This window comes from Sus scrofa, chromosome 7, assembly GCF_054392235.1.
Source record: "Sus scrofa isolate SSC_HxYL_T2T_F1_AM1 chromosome 7, Sscrofa_HxYL_maternal_Yorkshire_Landrace_v2.0, whole genome shotgun sequence".
Taxonomy (NCBI): Eukaryota; Metazoa; Chordata; class Mammalia; order Artiodactyla; family Suidae; genus Sus; species Sus scrofa.
Genome location: NC_139389.1, coordinates 133,553,006 through 133,578,177, shown reverse-complemented (window position 1 = coordinate 133,578,177; position 25,172 = coordinate 133,553,006). Strand labels below are relative to the sequence as shown.

Genomic DNA, 25,172 nt, shown 5'->3' with positions numbered 1-25,172 from the left:
TAGCACTTATATCTGGAATCTAAAAATGGCACAAATAAACCTTTCCACAGAAAAGAAACTCATGGACTTTGGAGAACAGACTTGTGGTTGCCAAGGGGGAGGGGGAGAGAGTGGGATGGACTAGGAATCTGGGGTTAATAGATGCAAACTGTTGCATTTGGAATGGATAAGCAATGAGATGCTGCTGTATAGCACTGGGAACTATATCTAGTCACTTGTGATGGAGCAGGATCATGTGAGAATAAGAATGTTTACATGTATGTGTGACTGGGTCACCTTGCTGTATAGTAGAAAATTGACAGAACACCATAAACCAACTATAATAGAAAAAAATAAAAATCATTATATAAAAAAGAAACCCATTTAAAATATACAAAAGTCCACTGTATGTCCACATACTAGCAAAGAACAGTTGATAATTGAAATTTTAAAATGTCCTATTATAAATAAATTATATAAGCAAAAGGCAGAAGTGTAGGGGAATATTGAAAAGGCATAGGAAACAATCTGACAGAGCTCCCAGTGGCCAAAGTTGTAACAATTTGGGAGTTCCCATCATGGCTCAGCAGCTTGAGAACCTGACATGGTGTCTGCAAGGATGCGGTTCAACCCCTGGCCTCACTCACTGGGTTAAGGATCTGGTGTTGCCACAAGTTGTGGCATAGGTCACAGATGCAGCTCGGATCCCATGTTGCTGTGACTGTGCCTTAAGCCAGCAGCTACAGCTCGGATTCAACCCCTAGCCTGGGAATTTCCATATGCTGCAGGTGAGGCCCTAAAAAAAACACACAACAAAACGGTAACAATTTGAGCAACAGAACAATGACAGTATTGGATTAGAACCCAAAGAATTAAGTGTCTTTTAGTTCGCACAAATATAAGTTAATAATGTCATAAATACATAGATGGGAGAAAAGGAACAGTGTATCCTTACAAAAGAAACCCAATTAACCCATGGAAAAAAAGAATGAGGGGAAATAAAAAAAATCTCCATTAGAATTCCATAGAAATCATGGAGGCAAGATACACCAATCGATGCTAAAATTAGTGGGTAAAAGTTTAAGAAGAAGCAGGACCTTTGCATTGTCTCAAAATATCCCTCTACCCTAAAGTTACTAATTGCAAAAAGAAAATCGTGGCTCTGCAGCTGGGGAATCTGACAGACATCATCTTTACCACGTGATGAAAGTTCACGGCTCCACTGATGAGACTCGGTAGCATCAGGGGCTCCCAGGTATGGCTCGCCTTCCTCCTGCAGTCTCCTTCTTGATGATGCAGAACCTCAGATAACTGTGAGGAAGCACCAGACAAACACCAATTGAGGAACGCTCTAGAAAACATCTAACCATTATGCTGCAAGAATGTCAAGTCATGAAAGACAGACATACTGAACAACTGCACAGATTGGGAACCAAGAAGGGTCCGAATGGACCCTGGAAGTGAAAAGATCGTTTGCGGAAAAGCTAACGCCCAAATGAAATTCGTGCTTCAGTTGATAGTATTTTACCGATGTTAATTTTGTAGTTTTCATGGTTGTACCGTAATTTGGGTGTTATCATGGGAGAAGGTGAGTGAAGGGTATTTGGTAACACCCTGGTCTTTCAGTAACTCTTCTGCTAGTCTAAGAATCTGAAAAGAATATAGGTATTTATATATTATATGCTATATATAAAACCGAATCACTTAGCTGTACACCTGATATTCGTACAACATTGTAAATCACATATACATCAATAAAAAAAGTTGTGTTGGGGGAAGAAGCTTCAAAAACAGTACTATTTACAATAACATAAAATAAATGAATGCCTGGGGATAAATTTGACAAAATCATTAACAGACTTTTACCCCCCACACCATAAAACACCGATGAAAGGAAAGATGGAGTCAAGAAATAAAGAGATACAGCATGCTCATGGGCCCAAAGACACAATTTGCCCTCAATAACCTATAGATTCAAGGGGAACCCCAGTACATTTACGCTGGACTTTTTGTAGAAACCGACAGGGTGAGTCTAAAATTTATAGAGAAATTCAAGGACCGAGAATAGCCAAAGCCATTTTGAAAAAGAACAAAGGTGGGAGGATTTATACCACTGAATTTTAAGACCTACTATGTATTTTTTTTTCTTATTTAAAAATTTTTTTTTTTTTGGTCTTTTTAGGGCCGCACCCTGGCTAGGGGTCAAATCGGAGCTGTAGCCACTGGCCTACACCACAGCCACAGCAATGCCAGATCCAAGCCGGATCTGCGACCTACACCCCAGCTCCCGGCCACACCAGATCTTTAACCCACTGAGCAAGGCCAGGGATTGAACCTGCGTCCTCGGGGATGTTGGTCAGATTTGTTTCCATTGAGCCATGATAGGAGCTCCTTAAGTCCTGTTATAAAGCAATAGTGTGGTACGGGTGTAAGAATAACCCCCCAGGTCAATGGAGCAGGATGGAGAACCAGGAATAGATGCATGCCTCTATGACCAGTTGATTTTTGAAAACCGGGCCCAGATAAATCACTGGGAGAATGAACACATGCTAATGGAACAGCTGGATATCCACGTGTAAAAATCCAAACCTCAATCCCGACCTCACCTCATACGCAAATATTAGCTTGAAGGGGGTCACAGACCCAAACACAAATGCCCCAAGTGTAAAACTTCTAGAAAACAGCGAGAAAATACTTTTGACCTTGGGGCAGGCAAAGGGTTCTTAAGAAGACCCCAAGCCACCACCCAACGGGAAGGTGAAACGTGATGCAGCTGAAAGTCCTGCAACCACCTGTTAAGAGGACGAAGAGAGAAGCCAGCCCGGGAGCAGAGCCTTGCCGTCCACACTCTGCTAAGGGACTTGAGCAGAAGATTACAAAACATTCTCCCCATTCAATAGCAAGAGCCCAAACAACGCGATTAAATATTGGACAAGAGCTTGGAGCAGAGGCGTCGCAGAAGACACGCAGAGACACCCCTTAACCGTTCCCTCTGCCTGAGATGTCACCCAGTCCTCTGCCTCACCCCCTCCCCGCTTTATGTCAAGCCCTTCTCAACGAGGCCTTCCCTGACATTTCATGAACCACCACCCTCCGCCCCGACGTCTCCCCGCCACACACACTTCACATCCCTCCCTTTTGTTCTTTTTCCCGGAGCACACTGTAAAATTTACTTCGTTACTGTGCTTATTGTTCATTATCTGTCTCCCCTGTGAAAACGAGCAAGAATTCTGTGTCTTCTTTCACTGACGGGTCCCAAGTGTCTGCATGCCTGCCTGACACCTAGTAGGTGTTCGAAAAAACATTTCCTTTCTACACGAGCGAATGAATACATGGCTGCTTTTGTGCTTTTGTTTTGTTCTTAGTGTGTTGCGGTTTTGATGGGTCAGGCGTGAATGCATGTTCATTTATCCTGCTGCAGACTCACTGCGCATTTTGAATCGAAAGACTGCCATCTATTATCAATTCTGGAAAATTCTAAGCCATTATACCTTCAAGCAGTTCACCCTTCAGCCCCGTTTTTTCCATTGCATTCTTCTAGAACATCAATTAGATGACATAATACTATTAATTCAATCCTCATGTCTCTTCAAGTCTTTCTTTTATTCTGACCTCTTTTTTCTCTGTATGTCACGAGGTAATTTCTTTCATTCTATCTTTGAAGTCACAAATTCTGTTTTCAGGCAGGTCTCAGCTGCTGTTTCACAAACTATTAAGGCCTTAATACCATTAGCAAGTTTTCCACAGGTCTGTTTGGTTCTTTTTCAAATTTGGTCCTTTTGGATAGTACTTTGCTAATTTTCCACAATTCCAATTCTCAGTTTCATTTCTTTAAACATTAAAAAAAAAAAGGTTTATCTAAATTCCTTAATTAGAGCTGCATTTGTTTGATGCACTTGAGCTTCTAGTTTGGGATTTCGATTGCCTGTTTGGTGGGTCTGTATTGTGGGGATACTGTGAGGCTGGTTTGGGAGGATTTGAGTTTGCTTTGGCAGTTGAACCTTATTGGAAATGTCTTTAAGTCAAGTTCACAGTTTTGGGGTTTCCTGGACCTCAAAGGTAGTGTAATTTTGACCCCCAAGGTCTTGTGAAGTAAGGACTGTGGCTATGAGTTCTCAGAGGAGACTGGTTTTCTCCACCTAGATCCCAGGTAGAGACGGGCCAGTTTGCTTGTTATCTCCTTTGCCTGCTGTATCAGTCAGGACAGCATAAGTTCTGCTTCACTAACAAATAATCCCTCTCATTGGCTAAATGCAGCAAAGGCTTATTTCCTGCTCTTGCAAAGGTGGCAGGGAGTCTGAGCAACTCTTCAGGCAACTGTCCCCCATGAATGAGCCAGGTTGCCTCAATCCCGACACTGCTTGATGCCTGCTTGATGCCTGGTCTGGAGCATCTGGGGCTGGTTGTTAATTGCTTTAGTTTTTCTTTTGCGCCTCTTCTTCTCAGCTCCTATTGGCCAGAACCAGTCGTAAGGCCAGCCTGAGAGGAAGGGGGCAGGGAACGTGTTTCTCTGTGTCTGGTGAAAGAGGGCGGGTTCGAGATGGCCCTGGACGTCTCTGCTGCTCCAGAAGGAGGATTTTCCCTGGCTGCTCATCCCTGCAGCAGGAGCCCTCGGAGACTGGTCCCAGTGTCCCACCTTGCATGTGCCCTGGGCCCTCTCTCCTGCCCCCGACCACCTCTGAGACCCGCACTGCAAGGGCACTGGATCTACCCAGTGACCTGGAGTCACTCCAGCATCAGCACCGGCGAACGTATCCCCACTTTCGGCTCTCTGTCAGGTCTGGCCCTGGGTGACACTTTGACTTTCTCACAGGCTGATTTGCACGTTGCCAGTGCCCTGCCTTGTATTTTGCGTAGCATTCCCAGGCATTTCGTTCTAGGGGGTCCGTGTCATTATTGGTATTTTCCACACTTTACAGGGGAGGAAACAGGATGGGACGCTTCGGTGACCTGCCCAAGGACACACATGAGGGATGTCCCGGAGCCTCGCTTCTCAGCCAGGCCTGTGTGACCTGGCTTCCTTGGGGGAGAGCAGGAGTGTGTCTGGCAGAGACGGGTGCCGGCTTCCCAGAGGAGGTGACCTCCGGCTGGGTCTGGAAGGATACCAGGTTGGGGTGCAAGGGTGTGGCAGTGACCCAGCCCAGGCAAAAGCCTGAGGGTGTGACGAGGTAGGCACCCATGTTAGCCGCTCCGTAAATATTTGCTGAATAAATGAATAAAGAAATAGCCAACGAGAGGAACAAGGGGCTGAATAACTGCTGTTGGTAACGCGTGAGTCAGTTTCTTGCAATGGCTCGTGTTTGACCCGGAGTTTTTCTACCTGCTCTTGCCTCATTTCCCAAGCTAAACAAACTGGGAAGAACTTGTGGGAATGCCAGGGACTGAGCCTCCCTCCCAGTCTTAGCAATTTGCAGTTACCTAAAATTACAAGCCTGTCTGATCTCATTAACGAAATAAGACTCAGGGAGGACCCAAGGTGGAAGTTCAGCCCCGACCTTCACCGGCCCCGGTGGAATCTCTGGCCCTTCCAGGCCTGTCCAGCTCGCTCCTGCAGGCGCTCCACCAGCCCGCCGGGCGGAAGGGAAAGCAAACAGAAAGCCGGGCCCAGTTCAGCCTGGACCTCAGTCAAACCCCTGTTCCTTCATAAACATGCCCCCTTGTATTTATTACAATGCGGGAACTCGAGCCCGGCCCTGGGGGAAGGGCTAGGTCCTGAAAGGCCCATCAAGGCAGATACCCATGGGAAACCAGCAGAGCGGGCCTCAGGGGAGGCGCGAGGGGCCCACAGGGCCTTCGGGGGACGCTTTACCATCAGGATCCAGCGGACGCTCTCTTGGAAACATTCAGAGACGGAAGTACCGTGGTCTGCCGAGGTGCTGATGATGCTTTGCAAAGGCGGCATTTGATTATCTCCTCCCGGGAGCCAGGCTCACATTAGGGCTTTCACACCCATTAGCTCAGGCGTCCTTGGAGAAGCCTGCCAGCAGATACCATCAGCCCCCGTTTTCAGATCAGGGATCGAAGATGTGCAGGTTAAGGATCTCGCCCTCAGTCCCTTAGCGGATAAGTGTGGCGGGGGGAACCCTCGTCTCCATTAGCTGCAAGCGAGTCTGTCTCAACATGATTTTTTAAGGGGCCAGTGAACATCTGCTCAATTCTGCTTACAGCAGAGAACAAATGCTCAAGTATTTGGAGGCTACAAAATTTTTTTTATTTTCAAAATTCTGATTTTATGTGATAGTTGATTTACAACGTTGTGTTAGTTCCAGGTGTACAGCAAAGCGAATCAGTTATACACATACACATATCCCTTCTTTTTCAGATGCTTTTCCCATATAGGTTATTGCAGAATATTGAGTACAGGTCCCTGTGCTACACAGCAGGTCTTTGTGGGTTATCTATATAGGGCGGTGTGTATATGTTTTTTTTTCCCTCTGTTTCTTTTTTTAATTTTATTTTTTAGTAGACTTGACTTATAGGGCTGTGCCCATTTCCGCTGTCCAGCAAAGGGACCCAGTCATACAAATATATACATTCGTTTTCCATCACGGATGATCCCAAGAGACTGGATATATTTCCTTATGCTTTAAGTAGGACCTCATTGCTTATGCAGTCTACATGTAATAGTTTGCATCTATCAACCCCAAGGCTTAGAAAAATTTAAAAAAATATATACATATTATTATGGTGGGAGGGGCCCATGACAGTCACAGCACAGCTCCGAGGGATTCCCAGTGGAAACCCAGGCTGGCGGGAGGTCCAGGGAAGCAGGTGAGGGAAGGCTTCACTTGCAGGACTGAGCCTGGCTCCTGTGCCCCTGACCATGAACCCCCTTCTGTGAAATGCTATATCAATCTTTACCCCCTAAAGTGCTAGCAAATAATGGATCCCCTTTCTCAGCCCACCCACACCGCCTACCGTTGCTGCTCCCACCCTGGAGGTGGGCTGTCGGGGGCTTATTACTGAGTGGTTCCTGGGACTCCTACCTCTTGTTTTCCCGCTCGCATTTGTTTCTGTCTTTTTATTTTTATTTTATTTTACTTAACGTATTTTTAGGGCCGCACCCACAGCAAATGGAAGGTCCCAGGCTAGGGGTGGAATTGGAGCTGCAGCTCCCAGCCTACACCAGAGCCACGGCAACTCGGGATCCGAGCCGCATCTGGGACCTACCCCACAGCTCACAGCAAGGCCGGATCCTTCACCCACGGAGCAAGGCCAGGGATCGAACCCACGTCCTCACGGATCCCCGTGAGGTTCATTTCCGCTGTGCCACCACAGGAACTCCCACAGCGTTTTTTGATACCTGCTCTGGGCCAAGGCTGGGACCCGCGAGGAGAGTGAGAAGACCTTTGGCTCTGGCAGCTCGGGGTCCAGGCGGGCGGATGAGACCAAGCCCTTGCATCTTGGTGACAAGCTTGCAGGACGGCGCGGCCTGGGCAAAAGTGAGCAGGCCTTGCCTGGGGGGGCTCGGCAAGGTGTGCTTCGGAACTGCTTTGAGAAAGGGGGCTTCTGATTGAGAAGCCAGCTTGAACACTAACATCTGGGGCTGTATTTTGATGGGATAATTGCTTTATATTTATAAAGAGTCTTAATTATCTCCAGCAAATGCATTTAGACTGCTTGGTAATCGAATTAAGGAAAATGTCTTTTCAAACATTGTAAGCGGCGGCAATAATAAAAAAGAAAAAGGAATCATTTTAAAGGACTTCCCTGTGTGACCCAGACAAACCGGTTGTTACTGAAAGCCGACTCATTTCGTTAAGGTCCCGGTTGGCCCTCACACAACGGGGTTACAATTGCGGGAGAGAAAGGAAATTTCCTTTCCTTGGGGAGCCCATGCTGATCCCTATGTAGAGTTGGTCCCCCTTTGCCAGTCCTGGACATACTTTCACCTTTGTGCTTATCACCCCGCATGGAGAGAATTCTGGGTCTCCCCGCACCCCTATCTACTCCCCGCATGTGCGTGTGTCTGGAGAGCCTAGACCGCATCTTATCCACTTCGGTATCACAAAGAGCAGGTATGATGCTTCCCGAACGGAGTTACTACCCCTTCATCCGTGGCCATGAATTTCTTGAGAAGTCACTCTCTCAATGTTTTATCTATGGACGGCCACATCTTTGGACGGCCACGGCCACGGGGTTGCAAGGTCCATGTGACCAGAATGTTGGCGAGGATGCCCTGGCCGGGAGGACCCGCAGGGTCCAGGAGGCTTGTGCCTTGGTGGCCGGAATCTGAGCCGGACAGTCAGCCTCCGGTGTCGGGGACGGGCGGGGAGCCAAGAGCAGCCCAGAGAGACAGGCCCTGGACTTTGAAGAAAAATCAATATTCGTCCCGGAGTTGACTGTATCATAAACATGTCCCGATCTGCACGGCCACTTCCAGGCTCCTGCCCGCCCAGGTGAGGGCTCTGCAGAGTGGCCCCGCCCCACGTTGGCATCGCCGGGAGGAGGCCGTCGGGGATGCAGAGGAACCCCTGCATCTGCTCCGGCTTCTGTGCTTGTAGGACCCACTTGAATTACCCACGGTGGCGGCACAGAGCAGGCTGGCTCCTTGTCTTTCCAGAGGTGCATGAATTCAACAAATAGTTACCCAGCTGCTGCGTCCAGATGCTGAGCCGGGCTCTGCTGATATGGAGTCGGGGGGAGTAGCGGGGGAGGGGGAAGCCAGACTGGTGGCCACTTAAGGCACAGAGTCTACAGTCCAGTGTGGCGACGGACGCCAAACGGGAAAGGAAACAGGGTCGCCGCAGACTGATCAGTGTCATCCACGGAGCAACAAAGAAGGGGTGTGATGGAGGTGTGGGCGCGGCTGGGACAGACTCTGGACACCTGGTGCTGGGCCGGGGCCAGCAGAGGTCCAGCCTGTCCTCACGGGCCCCTCTCACGGTGGACGCTCTCTCCTCCTCCCTGGGCTTTCCGCCTCCTCCCTCTCCGAGTCACCTTCTCTCGCCTGCTCCAAAGTGCCCCTGGGGCACGTGATACGTGGTGTGCCCGTGACAGCAGGGCACCTTGCTGCCAACTGCTGTGCTCTTTCACTCGTTCATTTTGTTTCTTTCTCTCTCCGTTTCTTCTCTTTTCCTTTTTCTTTTTGTGGCTGCCCTGTAGCACCTGGAGTCCCGGGCCAGGCATCGGATCCGAGTGGTGGTTTTGGCCTAAGCTGCAGCCACGGCAGCACGGGATCCCCAGCCCACTGTGGTGGGTGAGGATCGAACATGCGTCCCATTGCTCCCAAGACATCGCAGATCCCATTGTGCCACAGCGGGCACGGCTACTCTTTCATTTCTTACTCCAGATGCCCAGAGACCCTGATGGCCCAGGCTCTGCCTCGGCTGTCCCAGGTGGGTACCACCTTGGTGCCATCAGCCTGGCTGGTGCTGAGTGGATGACCTGGGACGTGGGTGCCCAGCAGCAGGGCCCGTGGCATGACGGGTACACTCACGGGCATGCCATGCTGGAGAGAGACTCGAGGCCTGGGGTCGACTCCTGCTCTGGCCCTTATCAGGGTACATGCTTGAGAAAATCTGAACATCTCTAAGCCCCAGCTTTGTCACTGCGGCCGATACCTACAGGCACTGAAGGTGAGGGGTGGCCAGCACCTGGCAGAGTGGGGCGCGGGGGAGGGGGGACATATGTGCTCATGATCTCCCGAGGGAAACCATCACCCCTGGTGAACTTCCGCACCCCCGCTCCGGGCACCCCCCACGGCAGGGAACACGAGGGGTTTGGTAACTTACACAACGATGGGCAGACCGGAGGTGGCGGCGTCAAAGGGCCAATCTGGCCAGGTGCTCACTGTCCATTTTTATGGAATTCCACATCCTTTCCGCATCCTGGGATTACAAAACAGCCACCGAGAAATCACGCACCCCATTAACACTGAGACTTTTTTGTATTTACAATTCAGCTTACATTTTTACCAAGAGAGGTTTTCAAAATGTAGCATGTGTTAGTCACCGTGTGAATTGCGAAACCAAGGAAATATCGCCCAAGTGCTGGCCTTGACCATGTAATCTGGCAGAGGCTGGGGAGGAATAAAAGCAACGCTTCTCAGCATCGCCGCCTCAAAGGGTAGGAGGGATTGGAAGCCTCTCTGAGGCCACAGGTAGCTGGTTCCTGCACTGGTCTCCTCTCCTCCGCCCTCCAGGCCCGGCCAAGTTCTGGCTGTCTTCGGCAGCCAGAACTTGGCTGGGGATGGTGGGGAGAGAGGGAGACTCGGGAGTCGGGGCAGGGGGATAGTTTGAGTTCTAGGTAAGCTGCTCCCTGGCCAGGTGGCCTTGGGCACTTTCCAGACCCCGTTGTGCACAGAGAGGTTAGGAGAGATCACCGCCGCCGTGGTGACAAGAAGGCCCACTGCTGTCCCGCTGCCTCCCAGGTGATTTCAAACCCAGGGCGCCAGGGCCCCCAGATCCTCAGGCAGCCTCCAGGGCTGCTCCGCGGCTGGAGCCGAGTTTGGGAGGATGGAGGGAGGTGGCGCCCGGGCGTCCCCTGCAGCTGTACAGCTCGCTTGGTTTTCTAAACACAACAAGCCCGCACTCCCACTGAGCTACAAGCCCGCAGGTGGCTTGATGAACATGTGGTTTCTGGATGCGACATGAAAGTTAGCATTTGCACACTCTTTGTCTGGGTTCCCTGGGTTTGTTTTTCTTGCTCTTAAGGTCCTGAAATATTCCCAATTGTGTTTACGCTGAGGCAGGATCCGAGAAGGAGAGTGCTGCCGTAGCAGGATCTGCTGGGCCCGGCTTCCACTGTCCTTCCCAAAAGCCTGGGCAGGATCCAGAGCCGCTGAGCTCAGAGCCCACTGCCCAGCCCTCACCCCCACGGGCATCGCCGGCTGCGTCACTGCTCCACCCGCAGCCCCTCCGCCCACCACAATGTCAGTTTGCGGGGGGTGGGGTGGGGGCTGCGCGGGAGAGGGATTCATGACCCTCGCTGCAGCCGGGGCAGGGAGACGGGATTAATTCCTTCTGCCTGGCGACGACACCACTGAGGCCTGGGAGTGACTTACCTGCCCAAGGTCACGTGGGCAGTTCAAGCTAAAGCCGGGCTTGGAAACCATCCCGTGTCTATCCTGAGATCCCTGTTCTGCGCCCTCCTCCGAGGGGGTGCCCCGCTTTCTCTTTGGTGTGGGTGTGATGCCCCCTCGCCGCCTGCCCACCCCGGGCAGGGCTTTTGCCCCGTGCGCATCTCTCTTGCCTACAGAGACTGTGGACCCCAGGAGGCCAGGAGCCACGGGCTGGCTGCCCTGGGCCTGGCCCGGGGTGGCCACGTAGCTGACTCTCATCTTGTTGAATGATGACTTGTTATTATTATTCCCCGAGGCTGGCTTCCACGTGTCCGGCCACAGGAGGCTCGAGCGCCCCCGCCCCCCGCCCCCAGGTCCTTGGCTGGCCAGCATTTCAAATGATATTGTTTCATATTAAATTATTTTAAATTCCATGGACCCGGGTTTCACAATCAAATAATTCGATCTTGTTTACAAATGGAATTTTTACTTTTTGACAGTTTCTAGCTTTGCTGGACTGGAGGGGCAGGCACGCATGTCCTCTCATGCCCTCCTGTCCACCTCCTTTCCTGGGACACCCTGGAGCTGGGGGACGGTCCTGGGGGCTGGTGAGCACCTGGCATGGGGGTAGGGGAGGCGGCCCTCCCACTGTGGCCTTGGGACCATGGAGCTGAGGGCTTTCTTGCTCCCCTGTCCCTGCCTCTTCCACCTTCCAGTTCCTGCCATGGGTGAATCCACAAATCATGGCATTAGAAGGGACCTCTGATACCTGTCACTCCAACCCCTTTCACAGACCGGGAAACTGAGGTGCAAGGGTCCCCGTCCCTGTGGCCAGCCCGGGACCCAGTGCCAGGTCTGCGGGTCCCCTCCTCCAAGGGGAATCTCATCTCTCTCCATCCCTGGCCTATGAGATGCACATCCTGCTTTGAGCTGTCGAGATACAGACGTGGGAAGAAGTGACCTCTGACCTCTAGAAGCTCATAATAGGGGTGCCGGGACGGGGGCATGGACAGGAGACAGAAGGTGGCCGCATGAGGGGGCGGCGGCTCCCTGGGCCGCAGGAGGGAGCAGGGGCTACCGGAGGCCAGGCAGGGCGGAGACTGCAAGTCTTGCCGCCACAGACGAGGGCTGAGCTTGGTGGCATTCAGCAGATAATCCCGCTCATGCTGAGGACACGGTGACCAGCCTGCCAGCATTTCAGTGTCTCCCGATGTCGCCTTGCCCCCTTGGAGGCAGCCTCCTCCCGCCGTGCCCCCGTCACTGGAAACAGGTTTGCAGTCTCTCCTCTAGAACTTTCTCTAAACAAGTACTGGTCCAAGGGTAGAGGTGCTGCCTGTTTTGTGGCCACACGCGTGGGTGACCTTGGGTTGGCCCCGGCAGTGGCCCTGCTGGGCTTGGCTCCGTGTAGCATCTGGCTGTTTCCACAAGTCGCCGGCTCTCTGAGTTCGGAGCTGAACTGGGGGACACCCTCCCCTAGCGCTGTCTCTGTGGCTGTTCCCGAAGGGCTGCAGGGTAGGGTCCCAGCCGGCCCCCCCGGGGACACAGGGTTCCTCAGGAAAGGCCTAGGGAAAGTTGGTTGAGAGGGTCCCGGCTGACTGCCAGGCCCAAAGGCAGGCACCTCCTCCTGAGTCTCGGGAGACAGAGCAGGGCAAGTCCAATAGGCACTGTCCTTCCTCCAGCCCATCCTGCCAGGGTCCCTGAGGGCACCCACAGCCCTGGAGCCCACCCTCATCTCACGTGATCTTCGCCCACCCTGCGCTGCCTCGCGGGTCTGGTACCTGGGGCGAGACTGCAAACTACCAGCCGTGGGGACGCCGGGGGCACATGGGGGTGGGCGGGGTTGGGATGCTCAGCCCGGTGGTGGAAATGTACACCCAGCCAAGGTGAGAGTGCACGCGCAGTTTGGGCCAGAATGGACGTGTCTCGGCACTAACTTCCCGGCGTCCTGGTGTTGGTAGGGGCACGGGATGGGCTACAGGCCCCTCAAGGTGCCCGAGAGAGAGGGAGGTGCCTCTGTCTGCATGTGCTGGGTGGATGGATCTCTAAAACAAGCCAGGTGAAAAAAGCGAGCTGGCGAAGGGGGACCCATTTTTGAGTTGAAAACAATAAAGACACAGACGGAGGTGTACACTGGCAGCAGGCAGGTGGACCCCGGTTACTGAGCAACCAGCTTCCTGCACGTTGTTAACTCGCTGCGTCCTTAGGAGGCCCCAGAAGGTGGGTGACATCCTACCGCTTTGCAGATAAAGAAACTGAGGCCCAGGCAAGTGGGGAGGGAGGGGGGACGTGAGCTGAGCCCCCAACCGTTCTGCCGCTGATGAGGGTGACGCGCGATCTGCTGGGAGAGGGTGTGTGGGCCGCGGGGGTGTGGGGGTTAGATTTCACTCTTCCTTGGTTGCCTTTGTGTCTCTGCGCTTCCTTCCCAGCTGAGCGTGTGACGTTGAGAAAATGCCAAGGGTATATACTGAGCAGAGGAAACAAGCCTTGAATTCCTTTATTGTGTTTTTCTATACTAAAGACCAAAAACAGGTCATTTAAAAAACTCACCGCCCCCCCAAAAGAGAGAATAGAGTCTCTAGGAAGAGAACGGAAGGAAAAACCAGGACTCCAGGCAGTGCCCCCCAACCCCCGTCTTGGGGGGGTGGGGGGCTTGGCGTTGGCTTATGGAAATCAGCTGTTTGCCCCGATTTCCCAAAAGTGGGACGTAGGAGAATCCTAACAATTTCCAGTGCAAAGCGGGCCAAGGGGGGCCGGAGGAAGGGGCTCCCTTGCTCTGGGAGTCACCCGCTGTTCATGCGGGGACCAGGCCAGGCCCCCGGGGCTGCCCTGCCACTCTGAACTAAAGCTGGCAAAGATGAGACCAATTATGTCTGCACCCCAGTTGCTTGATAACCAAGATCAAACATGCCGGGAGCTACATTTAGTCCAGGATAGAATTCAAAGACCACCTGGCTGCCTCGCTCGGCTCGTCCCGTCTCTGAATGCAGCATGCACTTGAGCTCGAGGCCGCTGCTCTGCGGCTCTCACGGCTGTCGAGAGGTGACGTTGCCATTGGTGACCACAGGTATCCCGGCAGCCTGCCGCAGAAAGGCTACTCCAGGCTCCAACGAAGGCCAGGTTTCCAGGGGCGACGGCAGAGCCTCAGTGCGGCAGGCACCCAGCTCTGCCCCGACTTGCTCTGCCATCTCACCCGAAGCTCCCCCTCCCCCAGGCCTCAGTTTTCCCATCTGCAGAACGGCCGGAGTGGCTGAGATGACCTCAGGCTTTTAAGACGGTGGCAGATGAAGGATGGACCTCCATCATGGTCAAGTCAGAGGGGGCCTCTGGATGCTGGTCCTGTCTCCATGGAGACCAGCTCGCCCTCTTTCAGGCCAGTCTCTGGATGGGCACGTCAGGAAACTGGGCTCCAGCCACAGGCCTCCTGCTGATGGGGGATCTTGACTTTTAGAGACTTGGAAAGTCGGGAACGGAGGTGCCTCACAGTATGAAGGCGTCACTTGATGGGCAGAACGGCAGGCTGAAGGGGGGCTGTGAAGGCAGCAAAGCCCTGCTGGCAGCCCTGAGGCCTGGCTCGAGGCCCGTGCACCTCTACCCAGGCAGGGCCCTCACCCCCAGAGGCTGGGCAGCAATCCTGCCCTGTCCCCAGCAGCTGCATGTCTGTCTACTTCGTCTTTACGGGGGTCCCTGAACCCCAGTCCTTATGTCTCTGAGCCCGGCCTCCTAACCACCGCCTGATAAGGAGGGCTTGGGTGCAGGGGCCGAGGGGCCTTCGTGGCCGGTGAGCGAGCCAGGAGATACGCGTGGCCCAGCCCACCCGCAGGGGGATGGAGGGGCGGGCCTGGGGGCCCAGGGTGCGGGACACAGACCTGGTCTTGGCCTCTGTGCAGAGCTCTGGGGCACGTCGCTTCTTGATCAAATTTGGGACCCGGTCTGGCTTTTCCGCCCTGGGGCACGGCCATGACTCTCACCGAGATGTCCCACCAGAGTGCGGACAGGGCTTTGTGTGCAGACTCGGTTTCCAGCCCCAACACACTTTCCGTGAAACCCTTTCTGTCCTGCGGGTGGCCGGGCTGTGGCCCCCAAATGGGGCTGGCAGGGGGTTCGGGCTTGGCCAGCCAGCCCAGAGATGCTGCTCCAACGGACTCAAAGGAGGATTTCCTGGTTCTTCTCATCCAGAAGTTCCAGGTTCAGCTGGACCCAGTGGCTTAAAGGACATCCCCACGTCTATGTGTCTGAGCTCAGCCCTTCCCCAGGTCGGCTTCCCTGTGCAGCAGGTGCCCCCACAAGGGGCAGGGTGGCTGTCATGTCTTCAGGTCATTCACCGGTCAACAATCTCGGGTCCCACTCAGCTCCTGACTTTATTCTGCTGTGGTCCAGCGCCGCCCTAGTGTCCACTCCTGAGTGGTCATCCACAGCGTCCAGAGGGCTGGGACAAGGGGCTGGACCAGGACCAGGTCACATGTCCAGGTGGAAATCTGTTGATTCAGCTCCATCCAAACTCTCAGAACCACAGCAGCAAAGGTCAACCCTGGGATCCTGGGCCGGCAGAACTAGAGGTGACTACCACACGCAGGAAAACGAGGGCGTTGGAGGGAGAGCCAGGAAAGGCCACACATGGCAAGGACAGGACGCCAGGCTGGCAGCCGCCCTCCCCTGCGGCTCATCTGGGCTCCTCCCCACCCTCCTGCCCACGGCTTCCTCTGCAGGGCCTCCGCGTCCCCGTGGATGCTGGCAGGTTCCTACACCCATCGCTACCCATGACCTGATACAACAGAAGCCACAGGAACGCCCCTGGCCCGGCTGGTCAGGAAATTCCCAGCGGCGTCGGGGGCAACCCCCAGTCTGGAAGCAAATTTTGTCTTCACAGACCACAGCCACCCAAGGAGTCCAAGAGCCTTCTCTCTTTAGAGAACTTGGGACGGGGCGGGGGTTGTACTGGGTTGAGCCACTTCCCTTCAAATTCACAGCCACCCAGAACCTCAGAGGTGACCTCACTTGGAAATGAGGGCTTTGCAAATGCAACTAGCTTAAGATGAGTCACACTGGCGTAGGGGTGGGCCCCATACCCAAGGACGAGTGTCCTTACAATTAGTAGAGGAGGGACACAGAGACACAGGGAAAGGATGGCTGGTGACGACAGAGGGAGAGATTGGAGCGACTCAGCCATAATCCTAGGATGCCAGGGGGCCCCCAGAAGCTGGAGGGGCCAGAAAGGATGCTCCCCTGGGCGTCTGCAGGGAGTGTGGTCCCGCTTTACCTCTTAGGTATAAACCCCTGACCTTCAGAACTGACAGGGTGTCTTTTATTTTTTCAGGGATAGTTGATTTCCAATATTCTATTAGTTTCAGGTGTACAGCAAAGTGACTTTTTTTTTCCAGATTATTTTCCTGGATAGGTTATTACAAGATACTGAATATAGTTCTCCGTGCCATACAGTAAACCTGCGTTGCTCACATGTTTTCTGTGTAGTACTGTGTGAATCCCATACCCCTAATTTATTCCCCCTTTCCCCTTTGGTAAGCTTGTTTTCTTGTCTGTGAGTCTGTTTCTGTCTTGTATATAGATTCATTTGTATTAAGGTTCCACATATAAGCAATATCACATAACAGTTGTCTTTATCCATCTGACTTACTTACTATCTAGGTCCATCTATGCCTCTGCATACGGCAATATTATATTCTCTTTTATGGCTGAGTAATAGTCCATCATCTGTATCCCCCATATCTTCTTCTTCTTTTTTGGGGGGGTCTTTTTAGGGCTGCACCCATAGCATATGGAAGTTCCCAGGCTATGGGTCGAATCGGAGCTGTAGCTGCTGGCCTACACACAGCAGCCACAGCAATACCAGATCTGAGCTGTGTCTGTGACCTATACTGCAGCTAGAAGCAATGCCAGATCTTTAACCCACTGAGCAGGGCCAGGGATTGAACCTGCGTCCTCATGGATACACGTCGGGTTCGTTACTGCTGAGCCATGATAGGAACTCCTCCCACCCAATGCCTTCTTAAGCCAGTCATCTGCTGATGGGCAGCTTGCAATAGCTGCATCATCCAAGAGCAACCCCAAAGCGAAAAAAGGCTGTCAGATCAACAAAACCATGGAAAAGGGGGTATCAGGTCAGAAGGACAGTCACGAAAGCCACCTAGATGGGGCTGGCTGCACAGCAGGACCATGGCTGGGTGGTTCCCTGGGAGGCCCCTGAGAGACCTTGAGCTCCAGGGGCGAGGAGTCAAAATATTCAGAGCTGCAGGGGCCAGAAGCCCCCAGCGTTTCTTTCTGTTTCTTTTCCTGTCGCTTGTCACTTCCCGCACCTCTAGTGCTGGGCCAGGTCCTGGATGGGTCCCCTTTGCAAGTACAGGTGCAAGAACTTTCCTGCAGAGCCTCAGGGGCAACTTCCTCTTCAGCATCACCGTCCCTGGCCACCTGACCCAGACAGGGCCCATCCCTGGGGCATCCTCTGTACCTCCCGTCCATCTTCCACCAGAGACTCGGCTCCGTGGGCAGGGCCTGGCGTCTAGAGTGGGCGGGTCCTACAACGGTGTCCACCCGGGTCTGGAGGGCACAGAGCTTCCCTGCACAGTGCCCTCCCATCTCAAGGCCACTGCAGACTCCCAGGGGCCGAAAATCAGATTCTGCAAGAAGGCCCTGGTCCTGCTCCTGAGCAGGCCACTCAGAAGCAGTCAAAGAAGATGAACTCAGTCCTCCCAGGGCCTGGAGCCAAGGAATAGCTCTCCCCCCGCTGCCCACTGCCCCCTGCACCCCGGGAAGACAGGAGCTCAGCATCCCTTCCCCAGAGGGAAGACACTGGCCTTGGACCTGGGGGGCTGCTCATCAGGCAGAGTGTCACGGTCTTCCAAGGCCAGGAGAGCCGGCCTGGCCCCAGCTCTGGTGCTGTGTGACCCACGCACCTGTGATTGCCCTCTCTGGTCGCACCCACGTCCACCGAGCTGTCGTCAGGGCTGGCACCGAAGCCCCAGCAAACAGTCAATTGTCCAGGGCTGCTGGCATGTGCAGTTGAGCCCCCAGGCCTTGGCGTTCCACAGGGGCAGAATAACATAAGCCAGGCCCTGGGGGTGCTGTGCTGGCCCCCACAGATCCATGGCCCAGAAATCTGCAGTGGGAACCGAGGAGCTGGCTGGAAGGGAAGCCTAGAGCTGAGCTGGCTGTGGGGGAAGGAGCTTCCTGGGGGGCCAGTCTGGGGGCAGGCGGCAGGGCAGAGGTGTGGCCAGGAGGCCCAGGTACTGAAGGGGAACAGGTGCTCGGTTGCTCTAAGCCAAGCCCTTATTCAAGCATGATCTCATTTGATTCGGATCATGGCTGGGGGCGGGGGGGGGTTGCGGTCACCCCCATTTTACGAGGAAGCTTGGTGAAGGGAGGTGGCTTTCCCAGTGCCATGGCGCTGGGAAGCGATAGCCAGGAGCCCAGTGGGATGGTCTGACTGCAAGGCCCGAATCAGGGAAAGCTGCAGGAGCAGGTGGGGACTGTGAGGCCCCCCAGGGTCGAGTCTTGAGCCCCTCCACCCCGCCCCCCTCGGCTCTGAAAACCATGCTCTGCAAACTCCAAGCTGCTACCCACGGGGGGCCTAGAATCCCCTGAGCAGGTGGCAGCCGTTGCTGGGCAGAAAAGAAATAATAAGATAACAAATGTCGGACTTCAGGATGCACAGCGAGAGAAGAGTCTTTTGTGGCAAAGTTTCATTGATACGTGGACAAATAGCTCATTGCTGATTTTATATGAGGCCGTTAGTGTGTGCACTGCCATGGGGCGGGCCGTGTATTTCTCACCATGGCCCCGGTCAGCAAGCTTTGAAAGCCGCAGCTTTCAGCCTTTCTCTGTTCGGCAGGGGCCTCCGGGCCTTTGTTCTCGGAACAAGAACGCCAGTGCTGGGCACAGGACAGGAGCCAGGACGTGCTGGAGGGTTCCCGTAAGGGGCCCCTGCCGGCAGCTGGCTCGGCAAGGTGGCCGCTCCACCGTGTGGGGTCCGAACACTTGGGGTGTGGATGCTGGACTGTAGCACGGGGGGCAGGGCCCTGGGGAGTCCCAGGGCCCGGGCTTTGGGCAAGGTTACTCTCTCCTTGGGACCCACAGAGAGTTCACCTGTGGGCCAGGGGTGCCCCCAAGTCCCCAAACCTGAACCCCAGCCGAACTTGGGGAATAGGCTGAGTGCGGGCACTCCTGCCCTGGGGCCCATGTGGGCGACAGAGCGGGGTGTCTTGGGGAGGAAAGGGTGATGGCAGGGCAGGGGCCAAGAAACACCAGGCTGGGCTGGGAAGCCTTTGAGGGGTGAGGGCGAGCTCTTTTCCCACCAGCTGCGGGCACCTGCCAGGGAGGCTATGGGGTGATCAGGTTGAATTTCCAATCAGGAGACTGACCCTGGCTGGAATGTGGGGAGGGCCTGCGGACTCGACTTTCTGCAAATGGTGCTGCTCCACCCAGAGAAGGGCCAGGCTTGTGTCAAGAGACCCGGATGTGGCCAAACCCTCAGGGCCAGCGCTTCCAGGTGGAGCCCTCTCCCTGCCGTTGGGCATTTCCAGACACCTTCGCTCCTTTGGTTTAGTCTCGCCATCTAGTTTTAAGGTCTCCAAGGCCAGCTGTCTAGTTTTCTCAAGATTCTCGAACGTTCTGATGTTCAGCCCACAGGAGCCGGCTGTTTTGATCCTTGGCGGGGGGCTGGGGCCGACCTCTGTGAGGGAGGCTGGGGAGACTCTTCAAGGCCTCCTTGCAGCCGTGAAGGGTTCCTTCTCTTCCTGGGACCAGGCCTACCGTGTGGGTCACTCCAGGCACCTCACAACCTCCAGTCGTAATGAAAAGCACAAAGCAAACTGACTTTCCCACGTGAGGCCACGTTCTCCTCCTGCCCCAGCTGGTTTTCCCGTTTCCTACGCTGGCTGGCTCAGGTGCCACAGAAGGGACTTTTGTTTTCCCAGAAAAACAGAACAAAACTAAAACAGACACATGCACACACACACACTCACAAAAATCCCAAATACTCACAAACGCATAAATGCGCCCGTGTCCCTAATCAGGATGCAGTGTCGCCTGGCTGCGCAGGATGTGAACAAAGACATAGCACGGTGGCTTTGCTCTCCAGACTGGACCGCTCCCTACCGATTCCTCGGATCCCAAGTTTTGGTCCACACTTTGGTGCCTTTTTTTTTTTTTTGGTGAAAATGACCCGGGGACCCCCAACAAGGCTGCGTGGGCCACTGGGGAGTTTTTAAAGCAGAGAAAACCCCATAAAATGGAGAAGGCACCTCCAGATGGGACCAAAGCACGGGCTTGGGGGCAGCAGGCTGCGAGGTGCCCAGGATGCGAGGTGCCCAGCCTGCCGGGCCGGGTGTGGGTCCTGTCTGGACACCCATCACACTCCCCTCCCCGCCCCCGGCCCTCCTTTCCTCACGCCCCCACACACATGAGGGGTCCCAGCCGGGTGCATGGATGTAAATAAACATCAGACGTGGGCATCCCAGCTGCCCCCCCAGTGCAGGGGCAGCGTCTCCCCTTGTCTCCCCTCACACTAGCAGAAACTACCTGTCCCCAACTCTTCTGAGTTTCCAAGAGCCCACAAAAACATATTTCCCCTCTCAAAGATCATTCCTAAAAAGCAACATTTTGATTTTTTAATTTTGATTTTCTGAAACAGAAAATTATTTACCAGGAACACACAGATTGGTTTCCTTATTCTGTGCCACTCGCTGACGGAAACAACATCACCGGTAAAGCCATTTCAGAGCAAATGGAAGATTAGTTGAAAAATTGATTTTTTTTTTTTTTTTAACAGCCTTGAGGTCACTGACGTAAGGGCAGCTGTAGTTCAAATAAACCCAAGGTCGCTCAGTTTGTTATTAGTTAAATACTGCTGTTTTGTACAAAACAAAAACATATCCTTTCAGTTAAAAAAAAAAATGGGTGATTTTGCCTGTGTGGCTTTTATCTGAAGTGGAGAATGATTCTAATTTTATCCGTGTTCAATAAGCAGATCAAAAAAAAAAAAAAAATCAGGAGGCTAGAGCTGTTTACTTCTCCTTACAGTTGTCTGAGTACCTGATGGGAGGAAAATCACCTTGGATCTAGCATTTTCTGAGGATTCTGAAACAGCCAAGTCCCTCAGACCCATCTGGAACGAAATTAATTACATCTATGTGTTAGTTTAATATGAAATTCTTTTATTTTCTCTGTATTTCCCTTCAGGCTCTTATGGAAGAAAAGAAAAAAAAAATAGAATTTGAGGGAGAAAGGCTTTGGTTCCTCACCACCCATTTTGTCTCCAGGCTTTTCTTGGGTTTGGCTTTTGTTTTCTTTTTTACTTTTTTTGGTAGAAAAATATACAAAAATGTGTATTTTAAATATCAAATAATTACAGCTTTTGAACGTAACACAATTTTAGATCCACCATACATTCTGACAAAAATATTATGAAAAAATACCGCCCGCTTTCACGCCACTTAAATGAAAATGTCATTCTTTTCATTTCCTATCTTCTGATCTGTTCAATCTGACATTTGCTAGATGTGAAAAAGTTCTGCAGACTATTTCAGAGAATATTTGAAAAGAAGTAAACACCCGATCTGTCACATGTCCGCGGAAGCACGCTTGCTTAGTCAACACTGGCTTGAAAAACCGGGTTGTGTTGAAAATGGCAAGTGGCGCGCACGGCACGGCCCCGCGGCGGCCCCGGCGCCGATCCGGGTCTCGGAGGCAGCGCGGCAGGGCGCCGACGACCTTGCCCTCTCCCCGGAGGCCGGCTCGGCCCGCCGCCCCTGGGCGCACTCCCGGGTCCCAGGGCCTGGGCACCGCGCGGCCTGCGGCTCTGCGAGTTTCCGCCCTTTCCGCCGCGAACCGAGGCGGGACTGAGACCCGCAGGGCCGAGGAAGGTGCGCGGCCTGCGGCGCGGGTCGGGCCGCGCGTCCCACCTGCTCTGCCCAGCCCCGTGCGCCCCGGAACCGCCACTGCTGCGGAAGCGCACGGCCAGGGCCACCTGATGGGACATCCTGAGCTCATTCCTCCGCCTGGCTTCCACTGGGCTCTTATCTGCCTCCCCATCCTCACTGGTTCCGGCTCTGCCCCTTCAGAAGCACCCGGACGCAGCTGGGCGGTGCTCTTGGCCCTCGGGGACCACGGAGCAGTTTCTCTCCCTGAGCGCACGGGCCGACCCGCAGGGAGACAGGGCCACAGGCGGGGCGCGAACAAGGAATGAATGAGGCCGGGGCTCGGAGCTCGCATCCGCTACCTCAGGCACTGGCCCGGCCCTTCCCGCGCGGGGCGCCGCGGGGCGCCACGGGGCTGTCCCAGGGCGCACGGCCTCCGCCAGGTCGGGCAGGCTAGGGGAGGGGGCCCCAGGCCCTTTGGGCTCAGGGCATGAACCCGCGAGCGCCATCGGGCCGCACACGCAGACGGCAGACGCTCGCTCTCAGGCTCCGCGACCCCGGTGGCACTCCGGGGACGCCCAGCACTCCGGGGAGGGCGAGACCACCCATGCCGCAGCCGACGTGGGAACCTGGCCGTTTGGCCGAGGCCCGGGGGCGCTGAGGGTCGAGGGCCCTGCCCGGGCCACCCCTCCCCACCCCCGTGACACCATTCCGAGTCCCCGCCCTCAGTGGGGAGACCCCAAGCCCACTGCTCCAAGCCCACCAGACCCCCGACGCCCAGCAACCCCAAGCCTGCCTCTGCGGCTGGGCCCCGCGGGCGCCGGGCACCGGAGGGGGAGGGCCCCGAGGGCCTAGGGCGCTGGTCCAAAGGCCAGAAAATGGAAACTGTGCGAAAAGAATCCCCAAATCCGGCCGGGCCCGAAGCCCACCGGCTTACATAAAGCCCCAGGAGCCTGCCCGCCCGCCCGCGGCCTCCCCTCCCGGGGGCAAACAATCGACGGGCCCAGGGCCAGGCCGTCCTGGGGCTGGCACCACCACCGACCCCCTGACCAAGGGCCTGGCGTGACCCCGGGGAGGGGGCAGGGGTCTCGGCCTCTTCCCACCGTCTGCCCCGAGAAACATTTAACTGGCCTTTAATCACATTAGCAGCCGGCCCCAATTAAGGCCGCGGGAGGGGGAGGCAGGAGGAAACCGCCGGCCGTGTCACCCGAGGATAAAGATCCTTTCATGCCCCGGGCCTGGCCTGGGGCAACGCGGCGGGCCGCCATCCCCAGCCTTTGATTGCCGGCGCCTGGGCCTCGCCGACGCCGCCATCTCTTTGCCCCCTCCAACCCCCACCCCAAGTGCCGCTGCCCTCGGGTGACCGGGTGGGCGCGCAGGGCAGCGACCCGGGCTCCGGCCCGAGCCCACGCCCCCACGTCGGCGAGGCCGGGGCCCCCTGCGGCCCGCGCCTGCGCACAGCACAGCCAGCGAGCGCTCGAGGGGGCGGCGCGGGGTTCGCGGAGGGGCCCCCAGGACGCGCCGCCGGCTTCGCCACGCCGAGCGCCCGGCCCGGACCCTGGTAAGGCCGCTGCCCACGGCGTGGTTCGGAGGGAGGGTGACCCCCGCCGAGGGCGGCCCGGGCAGGTCACCTGTGCTCCATCGGGCCTCCCAGGCCCAAGCCCAGGCCGGGCGCCGCGGTGGCGGGTCTCCCCGGGGTCCCCGGCTCGGGCCTCCCGTCGGCTCGCCGGCCCAGCGCGGCGCAGGGCCGGCGGGGGGCGCGCTGTCGAGGGACGAGGGTTCCCCCCACACCCCCCGCGCGCTGCTTACCTTGCTCGGGCGCCCGGACCGCGCTCCCCTGGCCCCGCGCGCGCGCGCGCGGGCGCCCCGAGGGTCGGAGCGGGGCGCGCTCTGGACGGGCCGGGGTCGTGCGAGGACAGCGGCCGCCCGCGCCGCCGGCATGCTGATGTCGCCGCCGGCCGCGACTCCCGGGGGCCCGCCCGCGACCCCCGCCCCACGGCGGCAGCTGCAGCCCGGAGCCGCGTGACCCCGGCCCCGACCTCCCCGCGCTCGGCGGTTTGTCTCACACAAAAGAGAACACTCATATTTTTCTTTCCCCGGCACCGATTTAACACCCGCCCCCATGTCCCCTCCCCCGAATTACCCCCCACCTCACACACGCCGCTGAGAACCGCTTTCCCGCAGCTCACCCACTTTGTCCTGCCTTCCTCGCTATTGAATTGCGTCGTCGTAGTCGAGGATGTCAGTGTGGCTTAGAAAGTTTCATAGAAAGTCAGAAAGCAATTAGAGAGGCCCTTTTATTGGAGTTTCGCTGGTGCCATGGAATCTTTTAAAGGACAGCCTGAAACACCGAACACAATCCCATTAAGCCGCCCAAACTCCCACAGTCCTCAATAGGGGTGCCCAACACTTCGACAGACTTTCGCCGGCTCATTGGGAACCGCGGGGCTGCAATTCCTGGTTCAGCAGCCGCCTCACAACAGCGCGGCCTTGAACCCCTCGTCCCTTCCTTTCTCCGCGGAATTTCCATTGGTAAAAACGGCTTACAAGGCCGCAGTGGACATTAATTAAGGTGCCCCGAGCGGTCCGAGGCCTCTGTTTGACAAGGGCTAGGAAAACATCGAGCCCTTCCGTACCGTTAACTCCCCTAGCCCGACTGTGTATTTGAATTAAAAAACAAAAAAGCAAAAAAAATTCCAGCCAGTTTCTAGAGATGTGAGCTCGAATTTCCATCAACAGTCTGCTTTCAAATCGATCGGCCGAAGTTTGGAAAATGGGTCAAAGGAATTATGCTTTGCTGAGAAAAAGACCACGTATGACCAAAGTTTCAGCTTAATTGAATTTTAGTGCCAAATTATAACTCACTGAATAACTGGACTTGGGCGCAGGGGGTGGAGGAAAAGGCGGTGAAGGACAGGCGATTCTAATGGAAATCCAGCCATCCCCAGCCGGGGTGGGGCGGCCACACTGGTGTCAAAAGAACCGGCAGCCTAATTCCAAAGGGGTGAGGTTATCCCACGGTGGCTTTCGTGTGGGAAAACAGGATGGGCCCTGGTTTGATGTGTGGGTTTTGGTTGATGGTCTCGTGTATTATTTCATGTAGCGGGTGACTCTTGTAGAGAGCCGAGCGTTTCCTTTGTTGCGGTGGAGGGTAACTTCTGCTCTTGCCAGTCCAAAGGAGGCTTTTCCTTTAGGCGTCAGGATGGAGAGAAAGCAGGTGTTTTAAAGGGGGAAGGTATTTAAAAAATAAAACAGGTCCGGGGGTGTCACAGCAGAGCGCCGGGTTTGCAAGAATTCGGATTTTGCTCCCTGGTGTGTCATCC

General features: G+C 55.1%; 2 long non-coding RNA genes across 8 annotated transcripts in view; one reads left to right on the top strand and one right to left on the bottom strand.

Annotated features, from left to right (window-relative positions):
* The window catches only part of LOC110258332 (uncharacterized), a 156,812-nt gene that overhangs the window by 16,374 nt on the left and 115,266 nt on the right, over window positions 1-25,172 (top strand). For 5 of the 7 annotated variants that reach the window (XR_014811410.1, XR_014811412.1, XR_014811411.1 and 2 more), the window contains exon 1: window positions 23,280-23,410. The exons of 1 other annotated variant lie outside the window; for it this stretch is intronic. This is a non-coding gene — a long non-coding RNA (uncharacterized LOC110258332). Of the gene's footprint in view, window positions 1-12,133; window positions 12,252-23,279; window positions 23,411-25,172 lie in introns of those variants that run through there. One more of the 7 variants, XR_014811415.1, reaches the window with a different exon arrangement.
* On the bottom strand, window positions 1,176-23,720 carry LOC106508637 (uncharacterized). Its single transcript, XR_014811426.1, has 3 exons — window positions 23,659-23,720; window positions 9,714-9,809; window positions 1,176-1,290 (listed from the first exon to the last, which is right to left on the bottom strand). It is a non-coding gene; the product is annotated as an uncharacterized LOC106508637 (long non-coding RNA).